We start from the raw sequence: 19,655 nt of genomic DNA, 5'->3' as shown, positions 1-19,655 counted from the left end.
TCTTCAACCTCGTGTGGGTCCTCCACCTTGGCGCAAACCCTGTGTGGTCAGGCCACCCTTCCTTGTAACTGCGCACAAGGACTACCACACACCTCCTTACTATGCTGGCAGCAGAGCTCAATGCCATCAGGCGGTCAAAGGTTTACTTTGAAATGTATGGGAAATGTGAGTCACACCGCTGAGAAGTTGTGGACGGTTAGCTCTGGATACCGAGTTTCATCAATGGTTGTCTCCACTCAACCAGCAGCCAGGGAAGGCCGGGTGCGACAATGATGCAAACATGGGTGCGGCCCTTCGCTGTGACAATGTGACACACATGGCTTGTGTGGTTCACGTGTTGAACCTGGTTGTCCAGCAATTTTTAAAGCACTATCCTGGCCCACATGGCCTTCTGCAGAGAGCACGGTGTAACGCCTTCCTTGATCCACACACTCAGATGGGCTGTTAATGATAGGCTAGAGGGAAGCCACTCACCAAGCAGGACCCCTAGAACCCTGAAACCCTTTAACCCCTATACAGGGATTAGGAATTGCACAGGGCCCAAGGTGATTAATACCTGTGGAAGGCTGCAGTTCCAGAGAATAGTAGTCAGGCAGGGTCAAAACATTAATTGAGGAACAGGAACAGAATGGGACGGCCAGGACTTAATCAGAAAGCAAGCAGAGGTGAAATGTGGATCGGCCAACAAGGTACATAAACAGCAAGCAGGAAAAGTAGTCAGGTAACAAGCACACAAAATCATAAAACTGAACTGGGGGTAAAAGTAACCAGAGGTCATAGCTATGTCTGGCAGTGGTCTGCAGACAGGATGGGCATAAAAAAGGGTGTGGTGTCTTCCCATTGGTTGTAGCTGAATGATGGTATTTCATCTGTGAGATACCCACCAGCTACATTCAGCCAGAGATTCTGCATCTGTCAAGGTAATGCAGCCCAGTGGGTGAGCATAACCTGCGTCCACCTGCGCCGCTGGCATCGACTCCTCTCCCATCATCAGCACTATTCATGAAAGGAACACGTTGTCACCTGGCGACCGGAGTACAAATTGACGGAGCGGACTCCGTTGGTGACTTAACAGCCGTGTGCGGCAATGATGCAAACCTGGCTGCGGGCCATCGTCAGGGCAATGTGACACACATGCCTTGTATGGCTCACGTGTTGAACCTAATTCTCCAGCAATTTTTAAAACACCATCACGGCCTACATGGCCTTGTGCAGCGTGCACGCTCGCTATGTGCTCACTTCCATCGTGCGCACACAGCAGCTCAACAACTTTCGTCGCTACAGAAGTCTTTAGGTCTGGTGGTTAAACGCCTGAAATGCGATGTGCCCACACGCAGGAATTTGAATCTGCACATGTTGCAGCGTTTGTGGCAGCACCGCCGAACCCTGCTGCAATACGTTATGACATATAGCCTGGGATAACTTGATCCAGAGGTGGTGCAGATCACGCTGCTGGAGTGGTGTCAGATCAAGGACCTATGCACCCTGCTACACAGTTTACAAATGTCGACGAAGATGTTTAGCACTGGCAATGTCATTCTCAGCGTGACAATTCTGGTCATCTACATGATGGAGTGCACTGTAATTATTATTCGGAGTCAGGTGTTGGGACAAGAGGAAGGGGAGGAAGTACAGGAGGAGTCATATGCGGAAGGGATAACAAGATCTACGAGGTCCAGATGGTCAGCGGCACCTATGCGGCAGTCATGGTGAGGGAGAGGGATTAACAAGGGCGCATAGTATCAGCAAAAAGTGTTGAGGAAGGTGCAGGAGCCCATGAAGAAATGGAGGACGAACTGGCGATGGGCATGGAAGACTCAGCAGATGAGTGAGAGCTTGCTCACATTTCGGTTGTGCGAGGTTGTGGGGAGAGGGCAGAGGAAGGAGGCACGATTCTCACCTCTCTGCCACCAACACACCAAGGACTTGGTCCTCCTGGATGCACAAGACACATGAGCGGCTTCTTGCTGCACTACCTACAACATGACCCTCGGATTGTACGAATTCAAAGTAATCCAGAATACTGGGTTGCCACACTGTTACATCCCCGGTACAAGACAAAATTTGGCAAAATAATTCCTGCCATAGAAATGGACGCACGTATACAGGAGTATCTGCAGAATGTGGTACGCAATCTTAGATCTACTTTTCCACTAAACACCAGTGCTGCACAGAGTGAATCTCAACGCTTTGTCATGGATAGGAGGAAATGGTCTTTTACTTGTCCACATCGGAGGGACCGAGGGATGGCTGCTGTGCTGAGATGGCGTTGAGTACGGTGTCCCCGCAGAGTTGCACTTTTGGTCATATACCAAAATGAGTTGAAAAAGGACAGATGCTGGTGGAAAGGGGAACAGGTGTGTTGGAAAGGGGAAAAAAGTTTTGGTCCGTGGATTTGGTGGTTAAGCAACAGTAACATTTGCTGAAGAAACACCATCTGTTACAGTGGGACTGGCAGATTTGGATAAAGTGGTATATACTATGTTACCGCTATATAACGAAAATTAATAAGAAAAGAAAGAGAAAGGTATATATCCCCATCAGCAGTCAGTGTCCACCGTGCTCCCAGTTGGAAAAGGAGAGGTTGGCAACTGGAAGGTTTGGTGGAGGATACAGAGCTGTGTGGCTATGAAACTAATAGTAGCCTGAACCGAGTTAGACGCCATTCGGATCTGGAGACTGGGAGCCCTGTTAGCGTCACAGGGTCCACATGCCCACCCAGCCCAGGAACTCCCTGTTAACAACACAGGGGCCATTGAGTACGCTGACCGTGTGCGTAGGGGCACACCTGTGGACAGCAGGCGCATCAGCAGCAGCAGGCCTGTTAATGCCACTGGGCTGCACAAGCAGGACTGGTAGGACAGGAGCTGGTCTTAACCGTTCTGCGTTACCAACTGTGGTGGTGGCCTGCATCGACACCCTATCCCTGCCTACCTCTGGCCTAAAGCCGCAATGGGTTCAACACATGGAGGTGTGCTCTTTCGGAGCATAATAGAAGACTGCGCACCTCCTTGTTGGCTCCAGCCCCTTTTATAACCTGGGTCCGCCCCAAACCAGGGTGAACCACAATGCACCTCCTGGAGACAAAAGTAGAGTGACACGTCATGAGTGGCATAACTAGCGTCCTATTTGGAACCGCAACTTCAATGATGACCTCATGGCTGCCATGACCCAAACACCTCACCAGTCATCGTCTGACCATCAATAATGCGGTGAAAAGTCATAGGGGTGGGCCTCTGCAAGCCATTTGGGAGGACACCTGATGCCCTGTGGTCTATATGTGCCCCCCCACATCAGGGGCAGGGCCAAAGAGTTCATTACCGGACCTAGTCTCTGATGCAGTAAGTGCCTGAGCATGCTCAGTAGCATGAAATACAGTCTCTGAAAAAAGACTATCAGCTTTAGCATGGTGTCTAGGCACAAAACAGGACTTAGACCCGGCACGGAATGCAAGCACCTGTGCAAAGAGGCTTTTCACACTTAGTGTGGGAGCATGCGCTGTATCCCGAAATGAAGACTTAGCGTCAGGAATAACACAGTCAGGCTGAGCATACTCACTAGGCGAAACACTGTAATTAGGCTGCAGCTGGGGTAAATCGGCACACGCATGCGCACTAGCTGCCTCTCCACACTTAGACGTGGAGGGGAAATTGCTCTTGGAGATGCTGTCTATGAACAGAAGGAAAAGCTAAAGGAAGCCTGACTTTCTATCCCTCCGAATTATCAAATGCAGCAATGAATTCCATGAGTTTGCTATAACATTAGCGTAGCAAAATGTGCATGAGGGTGTCATGTAGAGGTGCTATAAATAGCTTGTCACCAGTGGGGCACTAATGGAATACAACAGCCAGTTCTATGATGCCACTAAATGGCAGTATTTTTTGCTATCATTATAGCTTATTAAAAACAGAGCAGGAGGGTGTCATGCAGAGGTGCTAGAAATAGCTTGGCACCAGTGGGGCACTAATGGAATACAACAGCCAGTTCTATGATGCCACTAAATGGCAGTATTTTTTGCTATCATTATAGCTTATTAAAAACAGAGCGGGAGGGTGTCATGCAGAGGTGCTGCACATAGATTTGCACTAGTGTGACTAGACAAAAGTCCAATAGCCACGTTTAGGATGCCACTAGGTACACTGACTGTTTGCTAGCATAATGGCTTAAGCGGGCTTTACACACTGCGATATCGCCCGAGCGTTGTCGTTGGGGTCACGGTTTTGGTGACGCACTTCCGCAATCGTTAGCGATATTGCTTTGTGTAACAGCGTTCAGCGATGTAAAATCGTCGCAAAAGCGTGATTTATCGCTAATCGGCGACACGGGTCCTTATTCCCAAAAATCGTTGTTTTTTCTTTGTAACTATCGTTGCTCGTTCCTTTCAACATACTTTTCGTTACGTGTGACACTACTAAAGCGACTTAAAAAATTGTTGCCTCTTGCGTCATCATCGATACGGGCGTGTATGGTGGTTTAAATGTTCAATACGCCTACTTGTTTCCTATTTGCTAACGTATCTGCTCCATGATTGGACCTTAATATATGTAATACGCAAACATCCTTTTAGCGTTGTTCCATTTGGTGGGTTCATTTCCTAGGTTCATTTCGTAGGTTTTGGACGTGTCCTGCTGCCTCCTTGTCCGGCGTATAGTTTTGCGTCATTCGTCCGTGAGATAAACTTCGCATGTGAGGTTTTTTTTTTTCTTTTTTTTTTTTTTTTTTTTTACAATAATTGTTTTTTTTTTTCTTCATTTATTTTTGTTTTATTTTTCCTTTGTATTCTAAAATTTAAATATGTTTGTAGTTTTGAATTGGGTTTATTATTGTTTTGTAAATAGCCTATATTATGAATGTATTTGTGTTTCTTTAATACATTACAGTTATATATATTATAGTAACCATTATTGTATGTTAATCAAGATTGCAGCCATCCAAACTTTTAATTTTAAAAGCCGTCAAACATTAGTGTGACCAATAAGAATAAGATTCATATTTGTAAAAGTTTTTTATTGTCTGACCAAAAAAAAAAATTTTTTTTAAAAAAAAAAACAAAAAAAAAAGAATTTAAATAACAAACAAAATAATATATTATTCTCTGTTATACAGGCTAAATATGCGTAGTGAGCATGAAAATGCCGTCATAGCTGCCATGCTTGTAGCCGGAGGAGCCCTTGCCCTTGCCGAGGATCATAACATGCGATGCAGAACTAGAAAAAGACGAATTTGGGCACGCAAATGGCTACTAGAGAGACAGCGCTATACACACATGCACCTTGTAAGAGACCTACAAGAGCATAACCCACATGACTTTCGAAACTACTTACGCATGTCTGAAAGCTCGTTCTCATACCTTTTAGAGAAAGTCCGTCCTTATATCATGCGCAATAATACAGTAATGCGTCAGGCAGTACCTGTAGACGAGCGTTTGGGGGTGACTCTTCGATTCTTGGCTACAGGACGCAGTTTGACTGACCTTCAGTATTCATCAGCAGTGTCCCGCTCTCTACTTAGCTGATTAATTCCAGAGACATGTTTGGCAATAGCACATGCTTTACATGACTACATGCATTTGCCAAATAGTCCAAGTGATTGGGAAAATATTTCAAATACATTCAACCTATTATGGCAATTCCCTAATTGTGGTGGCGCAATTGACGGCAAACACATAAGGATAATGCAGCCACATAATTCTGGCTCATATTATTACAACTACAAGGGCTACCACAGCATTATCCTTATGGCGGTTGTCAACGCCACTTATGATTTTCTTTACATTGATATCGGCATGAATGGCCGAGTTTCGGATGGTGGTGTATTTGAACATACGGAGTTTGCATTACGGCTAAAACAAAATCAACTACAATTACCCACAAACCAAAATACCATTGGAAATTTAAATTTTGTTTTTTTGGCGGACGAGGCCTTTCCATTACAACGTCATTTGTTACGGCCATATCCACTTACAGGCTTGAATTTAGAAAGACGCATTTTTAATTATCGTCTATGCAGAGCTAGAAGAGTTGTCGAGAATGCTTTTGGCATCTTAAGCAGTAGATTTCGTATCTTTTCCATGCCAATCAACTTAAAACTTGAATCCATTGACAATGTTGTGCTTGCATGCTGTTATTTGCATAATTTTCTCAGAAAAAGAGATGGCCTTGAATATGTTCCACCTGGCTTTGTTGATGTAGAAAATCAAAGTAATGGTGTTGTTGAGCTTGGGGCATGGCGTCAGCAAGTTAACCCACTGGATAATCTTTTGCCACAGCCACCCCTGTCACGTAGTATGATGGATGCAATGGAAAACAGAGCTAATTATTGTAATTTTTTTAATGGCCCAGGGGCTGTGTCATGGCAGCATGTTTCTAATTAATTAATGAGTTTAGGTGATCATTAAACATGAGATTGCATGTTTGTGTTAAAGTAATGTAAGTATAATTTTTGAAAATGTTATGAGTTTAAAAGAAATTGCCTTAAGGGTGTAAAGTATCTGATTTTGAAGGGAAAATTGTTTATTGTAGTATGAATGTAAAAATTTTTTTTTACTTAATACAAAATTGGGAATTTTTTTTTATTTTTATTGTAAAAACATTTGTAATCATGACAAATTCATGTATGATTGTAAACAAAATCTTTCTTCTGGAAAACATTAATTTAAAAAGGAAAATAATAAAATAAAAAACTAATTAAGCATTACAAGCATTCTGTCAATCATTTATCTCGTATGATAATTTAAAGTTATTAATATGTTTGATTTTTACATGACATAAACCATTATGTTTTCAAAAATATACGCCACATTTCCTTTACTAAAATATAAATCACATACAAATTTGTTTTCTAAATTAAACAACAAAGGGTTAAAAAAACAACGCATTTGCGCATACAAAAATGCGCACATAAGTATTATTAATGAGAAACCAGAGGAGAAAGGAGTAATTTTCAAAAAGGGTAAAAACAGCTTTATTTATCATGATATTAAAATCAATATCAAAACAGTGTACAAATATCTGACATGCAATAAAAGCTGCAAGTATGAAATGACATGTGAGGAGAGGTGAAAAGAGCCTGTGCCAGTGCTGGCAATACACCAAGTGAAATGCACCCAAGATAACCTCCTGACAATAGGGTCAGCCCAAAGGCGGACAATAAATCCCAGCAGGAGGGAGGGAAGAAGACCAAAGGTCTGTGGTTACCAACTCCCCAAAATAACCTCCTAGAAATCAGATCAGCCCAGTGGCGAACAGTAAGTCCCAGCAGGAGGGAGGGAGAGAAACCAAAAGGGTCTATAATTACCAATCAGGGGTGGCACTGGAACAGGCAGGCGGTAGGCAAGGGAAACCCCCTAAAGCATCCGACGTACGTTTCAATAAGTATTATTAATGTACACTACGGCGTAATACAATGTTCATTTTGTTAACATGTAAATAAAAAAACTCATGACGTCAAAACGTCTAAAGGACCATGTGACACGCCACACTGTGTACCTGCTGATCTATAGCGAAACTGAAAGCGAAAATGTCACCAAACAAACGTGCAAAGGTCTGGGGCCAAGGGGAGGTCCAATACTTGGTGAAAAGGATGGATGCACTGGACTATATATGTGTAAAGACATATCCACGTCCTATGGGACATAAAAGAAGTGTTGTTAAAAAAATATGCAGGGGCCTGTACCGTAAATTTGATATCAGACGCACATCAACGCAGGTACTGAAGAAATGGGCTGATTTAAAGTACAGGGATAAGGAGAGAATAGAAGAAATTCGAAGTAACCTGGTAGTGATAGCTGGTAAGATATTTTTCATACTTACATAATATATATTTTTGAATTCTAATATCAAAACATTACAGTTGTTGTTTTTAAATTCATTTAAGGTCTGGTGTGATTTTTTATATTAAATAATCACATCATATGTTTTTTTTTTGTTTAATTTAATTTGTTTATATTTTATGTTAACAGATGTAAATTCATTGACTAATGAGTCAAGCCAGCCCACTAACAATAATGAAGATAATGTTGTCCAGCAGCTGGCTCCAAGCATGGATTCCAACCGTGAAAATAGCCTACCCATTTTAAATGAGGAAGCAGACAGCCTTGATTATGATGTAATTTCACCATCATCAGGACATGCTGATGCAGATGTAATGTCTGAAGAGAATATGGAGGACAATGGTACTGATGTTGTTTGGCAAAGTTAGTACAGTTGTAAATCTTTTTCTAAATGGATAAAACTCTAACAATATTAACTTATGTTGAAATTAGGTGGGAAAGGATCAGGTTGGGACATGAGCGCATCATCCGGAGATGAACGTGAAGAAGAAGTTGTCAGTAATGGTAAGTTTAATGATTTTACAACATAATGGTCAATGTAAAAATTGAATGACCACTTTTTTTTTTTTTAAAAACCAAACGCTAAAATATTTAAAAAATAATTAATTTTGTTTTTGATTCTTTTCAGAAATAATAACACTATATGATATTTATGTGTCTGCGAACCGACTAAAAGAAGCCTCTGCGGCCCATGATGCCCTAATCCATAAATATATTAATCAACGTCATAAATAAATCATGTTTGTTTGTGATTGTTCTATGTTTAACATGTATGTAGAAAGGTTTTTAAATTAATAGTTAACCCAAAAAATATATAAAAAAAAAAAAATGTTATACAAGTTAAGAAATGATTGTAATTAAAAATAAAAAAGTTTTTAAAAATATAACAAATTTGTGCGTAATTGATTCAAACCACACATTATTTCATATGCCAGGTTTATTCTCTAGGGAAATTGGTATAGTAACAAATTTGTTTATTGTCACAAATATGCACTAAACAGCATGCAACAGAAGGAATACAATAATAACAAAAAAAAAAAAAACACAAAAAAAAAATAAAAAATTTTTAACATTAGAAACTACTTTTTGCGTTTGTTAAGCAAACTCATGCGTGACCTACGGCCACGCACACCACCCTTTGGAAGTGGTTGTATTGATGGCTCTGCTGCAGCTTGAGGATTTTCAGGGGCATCAACAGGATCAACAGGATCAACAGGATCAACAGGATGAGAAACCTCGCCAATGGCAACATAGGATGACTCTGTTAGTTTTTTAGCTCTTGCCAAACGTAAGACATCCTGGATTAAACATTGGGCAATGTATTTTTGTTCTCGGGTAAGTTCACGCAGTTCATCATCCACGAAAATAGCAAGACCAGAAAGGGGTGGTCTGTTGTGCTGGTCTAGGATGTTTTGTGCCACTCCCATCAGTTTGGTTACAGCTGTAGTAGTGTTTGCAGGGATGGTTTTTTTTTTCCTTTGCCAACTTTGTGTGTATAACACATTTGATGGGCCTGCCTCAAGCAAATCAACATTGGTTAATTGGCTAGCAGGAGTTTCCATTAGGTGTTCAGATGATGATTGTTGACTTGTTGTTGGCTCCTGCAATACAAAAATAACATAATTAAATAAAATTGGCATTTTAAAATAATTTTTTAATAAAACATTTGAATACTTTTACATATATTGAAAAGTATACAAATTTTCATTTCATCATAATTAAAAAAAACACAAATTGTTTATGACAAATTATGACAATAATAAAAATTATACCTCAGATATAATCACTTCATTGTTAGCATCTGGGGGAATATCACCACCAATATTGAGGCTACTGGTTGATGGCCTGTGAAGCTCCTGGTCCCTTGTGAAATTCAATAAATCAAAATACCAGAGCGTTGGGACGTAGACATCACCAGTGCCAGCACCAGAACGTTTGGATTCCTCTATTTTGTTCAGTTCTTTCTTATAAACTGTGCGTATTGCCTGTATTTTTCTTTTCACGAGATCCTCGGTCCCTTTTTGATTAGGATGGTATTTGTCATATATTACTATCATTTTAAGGTACGCATCCTTTTTAAGTTGCCTATTGCTGTACTCGGGGGATTTTATTTTCCATAAGGGTGTTTGCGTCTGGTACACCTCTATGAATTCACGTAGGAATTCCTCCTTATTAGTACACATCTGGAAAACATTAAATTGGAGATAAATCAGTACAAACACTGATTTTAAAAATTAAAAAAAAAACTAATTAAGAATAATTTATAAACAAAAAAGAAATTGAGTAAATACTATAACACATACCTTGCAGCAAAGATTCGCAAGTCCAGATGACAGTTGTTTTCAAAATTCACTTGTGCGAGGACAAACGCTAATGGGTAGACAAAAGCTGGAAGAATGAACACGCATCTGCGCACATTTATACTACCAACATCCAATGAAAATCAATAGCGCTGATTAAACAAATGAGTCGAGGCAAGAAGGGGCGTTGCGAGTTTACAATTCTACTACATCAAGATGCACTTTGTGTGGGGAACCAACGCCCATATCGCCATGACAATTGGAAATCCATGCGGTGAGACCGCTACACAACGATGATTATGTTCCATATTACATCGGGAAACGAGATAGCTTTGAAGGTGAATATAAAAGAGATTGTGACATGTGACCGTAAGCACACGACTAAAACATGGACACACAGCGATGAACACACATCGCACTAACGAACAGGGCGTGCCGCACATACGACGAGATCGCGCCCGATATTGCAGTGTGTAAAGTAGCCTTTAGTTAAAAAGAGTTGGAGTGTGCAATGCAGGCAGACGTGCTGCAAATATCTTTACAATAGTGTGAATAGACAAAAGTCCAATAGCCACGTTTAGGATGCCACTAGGTACACTGACTGTTTGCTAGCATAATGGCTTAGTTAAAAAGAGTTGGAGTGTGCAATGCAGGCAGACGTGCTGCAAATATCTTTACAATAGTGTGAATAGACAAAAGTACAATAGCCACTTCTTGTATGCCACTAGGTACACTGACTGTTTGCTAGTATAATGGCTTAGTTAAAAAAAGTTGGAGTGTGCAATGCAGGCAGAGGTGCTGCAAATATCTTTACAATAGTGTGAATAGACAAAAGTACAATAGCCACGTTTAGGATGCCACTAGGTACACTGACTGTTTGCTAGTATAATGGCTTAGTTAAAAAAAGTTGGAGTGTGCAATGCAGGCAGACGTGCTGCAAATATCTTTACAATAGTGTGAATAGACAAAAGTACAATAGCCACTTCTTGTATGCCACTAGGTACACTGACTGTTTGCTAGTATAATGGCTTAGTTAAAAAGAGTTGGAGTGTGCAATGCAGGCAGACGTGCTGCAAATATCTTTGCACTACTGTGACTACACAAAAGTCCAATAGCCACGTTTAGGATGCCACTAGGTACACTGACTGTTTGCTAGCATAATGGCTTAGTTAAAAAGAGTTTGAGTGTGCAATGCAGGCAGACGTGATGCAAATATCTTTGCAATAGTGTGACTAGACAAAAGTACAATAGCCACGTTTAGGATGCCACTAGGTACACTGACTGTTTGCTAGTATAATGGCTTAGTTAAAAAGAGTTGGAGTGTGCAATGCAGGCAGACGTGCTCTGCAAATGTCTTTGCACTAGTGGGACTATAGCAAAGTCCAATAGCCACGTTTAGGATGCCACTAGGTACACTGAGTGTTTGCTAGTATAATGGCTTAGTTATAATGAGTTGGAGTGTGCAGAGGACAGGAGGGTACAGTGCCAGGATTGTGGGGCTCTGGGTGGAGGAATGGAAGCCTGCCTTTCTATTCCCTCCTAATGGTGAAATGCAGCGACGAAATCCCTGACCTTGGCTACACAGACGCTGTCTCTGTTTTCAGGACCTGTCACCTATGGCTCTCTGACCCTGCCGGTTTGAGCCCTTAAAAGGACTGACAGAAAGTGCTCTCCCTAAGCTGTCTAACGCTGTGTATGGAGCGCATACAGCAGTATCGGCGATAGGACTCAGGAGGACGGAGCTGCGACAGTGATGTCTGACACCAAAGACGCAGAAGAGATAATGGCGTCCTGGAGGAAAATGTCCGGTTTTATAATGCAGGGACATGTGACATGGACATCCTATCACACATGCCGTTGCTTCTCTGGCTAAAAGTCCACTTAGCTGTGTGTGTGTCTGGGATTGGCTAACATGCTGGCCCGCCCCACTACACGCGCACGCTTTGGGAAGGAAGACAAGGAAAAAAAAAAAAAATGGCGATCGCCATTATAGAAACAGCAGTGATCTGAAGGCGCTGTTCACGCACACTATACACTGAAATGTCATAATAGTGTAATTCACAGAGTGACTTACACTATTACAGCGGAAACCAAGCTAGGAATTAGCTGGTTTTTTGCTGCTAGAACCGTTCTCGAACGTTTCTAGAACTATCGAGCTTTTGCAAAAAACTCGAGTTCTAGTTCGATCTAGAACAGGCCCCAAAATCACTCGAGCCTAGAACTAGAGAACCTCGAACCACGCTCAACTCTAGTTGTGACCCACCACGGGAAGGGGAATGCCCCGGGACTCAGTGTGAGGATAAGGCCGTGGGAAACAGGGATCACTCTGGTACTCACTCAGTCCATTAAGCAGACACTGACAACCGGGTAAACCAAATCTCTGGACACCGCTGTCGCTGAGGGGAGCTAGTTCAGGTTCCGTCCCCAATGGTGCTGCCTGGTGATCCGTGACTTGCCTCTTGGCACTAAGTTTACTGCTCTGGTGGTCCCGGTAGTGTGAAACTTGCCGGGTCCCACTCCCCACTGTGGCTAAGTGTGGGAGATTGCTCTCAGGGCTCACGCTTGGGATTTTCTAAACCGGTTTGGATGGAAAGTCCTATCCCTCTCGTTGCGCTAGTGCCCCAATTTTGGAGCGGTTGGGAACGAATCTTGAAGGCTCCGTTCTCCACGGGTAAATTATCGGGTTGCATGCAGCTACTCCCCGAGCTAGGGTCAACATACCCCGTTGTGCCTCGGACCCGGACCGGTGATGGTGCAAGGTCATCGGCTGTCCTGCTCGACAGATCCGATTCCCTTGCCATGATCCCCTGCGACCAGGGGTCTGACTCCTCTAGGCCCAGACCACCATCTGCAACCTATACAGTTTTCGTACGGGAGTCACCGCTCCCAACCTCCTCAGGGCTCCTCACAGTTCGAGGGCTACTCTCTCACCACCACTCACTACTTCCTCCACTTCAAACTACCAACTGACTACACTCCTCACCTCCCCTCCCTGACCCCCCAGGTAAGCGACTCTATTCCACTCAAGCTGTCCACTGGTGTGTCTGGTGGGTGTGGTACAGGGTGTATCTAGGATTTGATTTGTTGATGTAGGCAACACTATTTGGTTAGGGCACCATAACCAAGAGGGAGGTGGATACTGCACGGGAGGGTAGATTGTGCAATAGCCTGTGATGACCTGATAGTCCAGGGGCGTCACAATGCTATTGTAGTGGCCACATTCACCGCCAAAGAAAATTTCATGGCAGGCAGAAATGGGGACCAACTGTACAGGGATCTGCCTTATGCCAAAGATTAATGCTGTCGACAGAGGGAATAAGGTCCAACACCAGCAGAGTTCTAAATATGACAAGATACCCCATTTATTAGATATAAATATATATTTCTACAGTTAACTTTTCTGAGCTGAGCAAAGAGATAATATACAAGGTCCAACACCAGCAGAGTTCTAAATATGACAAGATACCCCATTTATTAGATATAAATATATATTTATACAGTTAACTTTTCTGAGCTGAGCAAAGAGATAATATACAAAACATGAGCATCTGATTGATTGCATTAGCATTTGACTGGTTGTATTTTAATCTTCTACACGATTGAAGTAATGTGTTTATAGGTTACGTCTCATGCTTGTTTATTAATGTAGTGTGGGCATACTTTTATGGGGCTGGAGGTGTGTCTCAAACCTTGTCTATGAAAACTGGACAGTACATGCCTTCTCAGCAGGAAGCTTCAAGGCCACATACAGAGTGTTCCCTCAGGGAAAACTTGAAGGTCAGTGTGTGTAGGAAATGTATCTTCTTTGGAACTTCAAACACAGAAAAATTGTTTAAAACACTATACAGAAGACAAAATGAATGCCAGTGTTTCATTTCAAAATGGATGCCACCATTACAGGCGTTACCTGTGGGGATTTCTGCTGTTTTGGCATGTCAGGGGCTCTTCAAATGTGACATGGCGTCTGCAATTTATTCTAGCCAAACTGGCCCTCTCAAATTCAAATGAGAGTAAGGAAGTTGTGGAGCAAATAAGCACAATGTGGTCTTATCTGAGACTAGACACATTATGGTCTTATCTGGAGACTAGTGCTGAGCCAGCACCAAAGTGCTCGAGTGCTCGTTACTCAAATCGAGTGGGTCCGATGCTAAGATCCAATCAATTTAAGTAACTAGCATAATGAAAGTCTATGGGGAACGTAAGTATCTTGCAGCTGACCCCTATAGGAGGGCTTTGGGGGGGAGCAAAAAAAATAGCTAAAATTCATGGAAACAGTGCACAAAATAAATGGAAACAGCATGGGGATGGTGCCTGGATGCATGTCTGACTCCCAGGTCACTACTAGAAGTTAACAAATAATTTAAAAAAAAAAAAAAAAAAAGCATAGGGTGTTCCCCATTTTTTTATATCCAGTCAAGATAAAACAGAAAGCATCGAGATGATATTATCAGGCTGGGAATGCACATGGTTATTTGGCCCTTCCCAGCCTAAAAAGAGCAGCTCGCAGCCAGCTCAGAATTGGCGCATCTCTTTAGATGCACCAATTTCTGTGCTTCACCCTGACTCTTTTTGATTGCCCTGCTCCCGTGGCAATCAGATTAACAGGTTAATGGATTTGATGTCAGCTGTGTAATCTCAGGTTGGTATCAAGCCCAGGGGTTAGTAATGGATAGGTGTTTATCAGACACCCCTACAACTAACCCTGTAAGTGTAAAGTTAACAACACACAGACAAACAATAGTTTATTTGAACAAAGACTACCCCACACATTCCCTCATTCACCAATTAATTAATAAAAAAAAATGTTTCCTCAAAGCTCTGATGTAATTTACAATCCAGAACTGCAACTCCGGAAACTGTGATTAGCAGTAAGATTCACAGGCACCAGGTACTGACTACAACTCTCATCAGTGCTGAGTGCAGCACTGAGCCACAAACCGAAGGATATTGAGAAAAGAAAAAAACTGGCATAATCTGCGTGGCTGCAGAAGGGGATCAAAGTTACCAAATGCAGAATATGGGCAGTATATTTGACACATTTCAAAGTAATCCAACTTCTTCATCATCAGAGTTAAGGGTGCTTTACACGCTGCGACATCGCTAACAATATATCGTCGGGGTCACGGTGTTTGTGACGCACATCCGGCGTCGTTAGCGACATCGCAGCATGTGACAGCAAGGAACGACGATCAACGATCGCAAAAACATCAAAAATCGTTGATCGTTGACAAGTCGCTCCTTTTCATAATATCGTTGGTGGTGCATGCCGCTGGTTGTTCGTCATTCCTGCGGCACCACACATCAAAAGCAGGCAAAAGCAACATATTTTTGGGAAAACTGTTGTGAAGGAAATATGTAACTGTAGGGGACTGTATGTCATACAGCAGCAGTAAAGTTTAAAGGGGTTATCCGGTGTTGTAAATACATTTTCCAGTTTGGGGCTCCCTCTTGTGGTCAGTACTGGCGGTGCAGTTGCTTTGTGGAATGAAAGTCACACACCTGCAGAGGACTGGCAATCAGGGTCAGACTGGGACTATATAACTGAGTAGTTTTCTCTTGTTACTTACCGGTGCTCAATGGTCTTCTGTGTGTTAAGGACATTCTGTAACCAGCCCTGCTCACAACCAGAACTCCTCTCAGATAAGTGGTCTTTGTACCTCTGCTGTTTGTTTTCCACTTTCTTGTTGTTTTTTTTCTGCTTTAATACTAATGCTTGATTCCTATTTTGTCTGTGTGGAGTTCTTGGTGGAATAGGATCATTCCCTACTGGGAGTGTCTGTATACTTTGCTCCATGATTCTGCAAGGTATTGTGTTTGTCATGCTTGGTCCCTCATCTGTATTAGTGTTTTTGGATCCCAGTAACATTTAAGTGCTGATTCAGTGGGGTAGAGGTTGTGTGACCTCAGGATTTTTCCATATCAGAAGTGCTGGTATTTATTAGGGTTTTATACAGTTGCAGACAGTGCTCTTTCCTATTATTTTCTATAAAGATAGTTTGGGCCTCACCTTTGCTGAATCTGTCTTTTCTGGTTTTGTATTGTGTTTTTATATATCACCGTAGTCTTTACATGTGGGGGGCTCTCTATCTATCTTTGGTGACTGCTTCGAGGCAGATTAGCTTTCTCATATTTCTATCTGTGGGAATATTTAGTTCTCCGGTGTGTGTCAGGATTAGGTCTGCAATCCGTTAAGGTTCCAGCCACTCTGTTACTATTTGGGATTCTGCATTTTTCGATCCTCCTCGGTCCCTGAATCATAACAATCCGGCTTATTTTGCAAATTTTTGTTTATTGCACTATTTGGCTACATTGGCGCAGGGAGGTAGATAGCAACTACCTACCTACCCTGCTGTCAGCCCCTCTCCTACCGGCTCAGAGCAGTCATGTGACCGCTCCTGCTGGGATTTTGCTGCTTCCTGTGACGTCATGACCACATTTTTGACGGCCGCAGAGCAGACTTCATGTTGCCGCCCTGCTGGGCGGGTACAGTGCGTGGAGTCCCCACCTCCCTTCCGCACAGCCTCCCACACATTTTACCGCACACTGCACTCTCCCCGCAACCTCCTCCGCCACTGCTGTGGGGTCCGTGAGCTGTGGTAGGAGCCTGGCGGCGGTTGCCGTGGTGTCACCACCAGCATGGTGCCCCCTGCTCAGGATCGCATATTCAAATGTATTGGCATCACAGATGCCAATACATTTGAAAGCCCTGATGAGCATTAGCGCTGCACTGTCTCTCAGCATTGTCCAGCTGTTTGTGTCTGACAGATCAGTACAGCGGTGATGTCACTACTGTGCTGATATGGCCAGAGTAGACAGCGGACGAATGAGGAGCAGTGGCAGGGACTGAGGAGGGGTGAGTATGTATTCCCTACATGTATTACCTATAGGGGTGGGGGGGTCGGTACAGAGCACCATGTGTGGGGGTCGGTACAGAGCGCCATGTGGGGGGGTTGCAGAGCCCTATGTGTGTGGGGCGTTGCAGAGCCCTATGTGTGTGGTGAGGTGCAGAGCCCAATGTGGTGGGGGGGTGCAGAGCCCAATGTGGTGAGGGGTGCAGAGCCCGATGTGTCCGTGGGGTGCAGAACCCGATGTGTGTGTGGGGCGCAGAGCTGATGTGTGTGGGGGGTGCAAAGCCCGATGTGTGCATGGGGTGCAGAACCCGATGTGTGCATGGGGCGCAGAGCTGATGTGTGTGTGGGGTGGAAAGCCCGATGTGTGTGTGGGGGGTGCAAAACCCGATGTGTATGTGAGTGCAAAGTCCGATGTGTGTCTGGGGTTTGCAGAGCCCAATGTGTGTGGGGTGCAGAACCCGATTTGTGTGTGTGGGGTGCAGAGCCCGATGTTTGTTGGGTGCAGAACCCGATGTGTCTGTGGGTTGCAGAACCCGATGTTTTTGTGGGGTGCAGAACCCGACGTGTGTGTGGGGTGCAGAGTAGAGATGAGTGGTGTTCGAATCAAACTGTTCGCCAATCTCAAATTCAACCTGTTTTAGGCAATGTTCGAGTCGTTCGATGAACGCAAACAATTAGCGTCAAGTTCAACATTTCGAGGTTATGTTCGATAACAGTTCGATCACCAAAAGCGTAACTGGCTTTTCACAGTAATACTGTCATTCAATGTTAATACAGTGGAACCTTGGTTAATGAGAACAATCCGTTCTGGGAGTGTGCTTGTTAACCAAGGAAATCATTGCAATGCAGACAATTCGTTCCACAACTTGTTAAATGTCCCATCCTGGTCCCCTATTGTGCCATTCCACACATGCACAAACACACACAAGCATGTACAAACATGTACAAACACACACAAACACACACAAACATGCGCAAACATACACGCACACACACATATTATGCTCACCTTACCTTCCGTTCCATCGCCGGCCTCCTGGGTCTTGCAGTTCGCCAGTACAGGATGTGTATGGGGTAACCATGCAACCGATGCCCCAGCACTTCCGCTGCAAGCTCGCTGACGTCAAAGGTAGGAGCCGCTTGACTCTGATTGGCCAGCGCGCTGCCTTTGAATAGCGTTTGACAGAGTAAGTTCCTCCCTCGTCGCGATGGTTATCCGATACACGTAGTTGGCCGCTACAGGATGTGTATCGGGTAAACATCGCTGGGATCCGTTGAAGTGTTACAGAGTTATTACAGCATAAATTTACACTAATCAGAACTGTAAAATTTTACCTGGTCAGGAAGGTGACAATAAGCTTTGGCGATAAGGCTTAACCTCCTTATGATGGTAAAGACCAAACGCACAACTAAACTGTACAAATTGTTAGCATAAGGAGGGAGTTAATATATTCAGGCTTGCCAAAACCTCATAGAGTGTGGTTTTTCTCACAAGAACTTATTGAAACAAAGACTTTCAGATGGGTGTGACTACTCTGGGTAGATTCAGGACAAGTCTTTACTTATTATCCAGGTACAGAGTTATGCAAAAGTTTGGGCACCCCTCATAAAAATTACTGTTATTGTGAACAGGTAAGCAAATTGAAGATTAAATGATCTCTGAAAGGCATAATGTCAAAGATGACACATTTCCTTTGTATGTTAGGCAAAAAAAAATAGGAAGATGGGCTGATGAAAAAGTTTGGGCACCCTGTGTGGCTCGTACCTCGTAGCACCCAATTTGGTAAGTATCACAGCTTGTAAACAATTTTTTTAGCCAGCCAAGAATGTTTCAATTTTTGTTTGAAGGTTTTTAATCCATTCTTCCTTGGAAAAATTTTACAGTTCTGTGAGATTCCTTGGTCATCTGGCATGCACTGCTCCTTTGAGGTCTAGCCGCGGATTCCCCATGCCAATGGCTGCAACATAACCCCAATGCATGATTGATCCACCCCCATGCTTAATGGCTTGCAAGATATTCTTTTCTCGAAATTCTGTGCCCTTTATTCTTCATGCATATCTTTGATTATTGTGGCCAAAAAATTCTATTTTAACCTCATCGGTCCACAGGACATGTTTTCAAAATGCGCCAGGTTTGTTTAGATGTTCTTTTGCATACTTCTGATGCTGAATATATGGTGAGGAAGCAGGAAAGGTTTTCTTCTGATGACTCTTCCATGTGTCTGAATAGTCGAACAATGTACCATAGCTCCAGAGTCTGCTAAATCTTCCAGAAGGTCTTTTGCAGTCACGTAGGGGGTTCTGATTTACCTCTCTAGCAACCCTGCGAACAGCTTTCACAAAAATTTTGCTTGGTCTTTCAGATCTTATCTTGCCCTTTACTGTTTCTACAGTAGTAACTGTCATATCTTAATTACATTTCGAACTAAGAAGTAACTTGAAAACACTTTGCTATCTTCTTATAGCCTTCTCCTGCTTTGTGGGCCTCCACCATTTTCAATTTCACAGCGCTAGGCAGCTGCTTAGAAGAACCCATGGCTGCTGTTTTTTGGCACAAGGTCAGAGGTTGGCCTATTCTAACAATGATAGTGAGCAAGCCGTAATGCTAACAGGCTTATTAACCCCTTCACCACTGAGCCTGGGTTTCACCTTCATTGCCAGGCCATTTTTTTC

The sequence above is a fragment of the Anomaloglossus baeobatrachus genome, chromosome 6, assembly GCF_048569485.1.
Source record: "Anomaloglossus baeobatrachus isolate aAnoBae1 chromosome 6, aAnoBae1.hap1, whole genome shotgun sequence".
NCBI classification, from domain to species: Eukaryota; Metazoa; Chordata; class Amphibia; order Anura; family Aromobatidae; genus Anomaloglossus; species Anomaloglossus baeobatrachus.
This window is presented reverse-complemented; position numbering follows the sequence as displayed.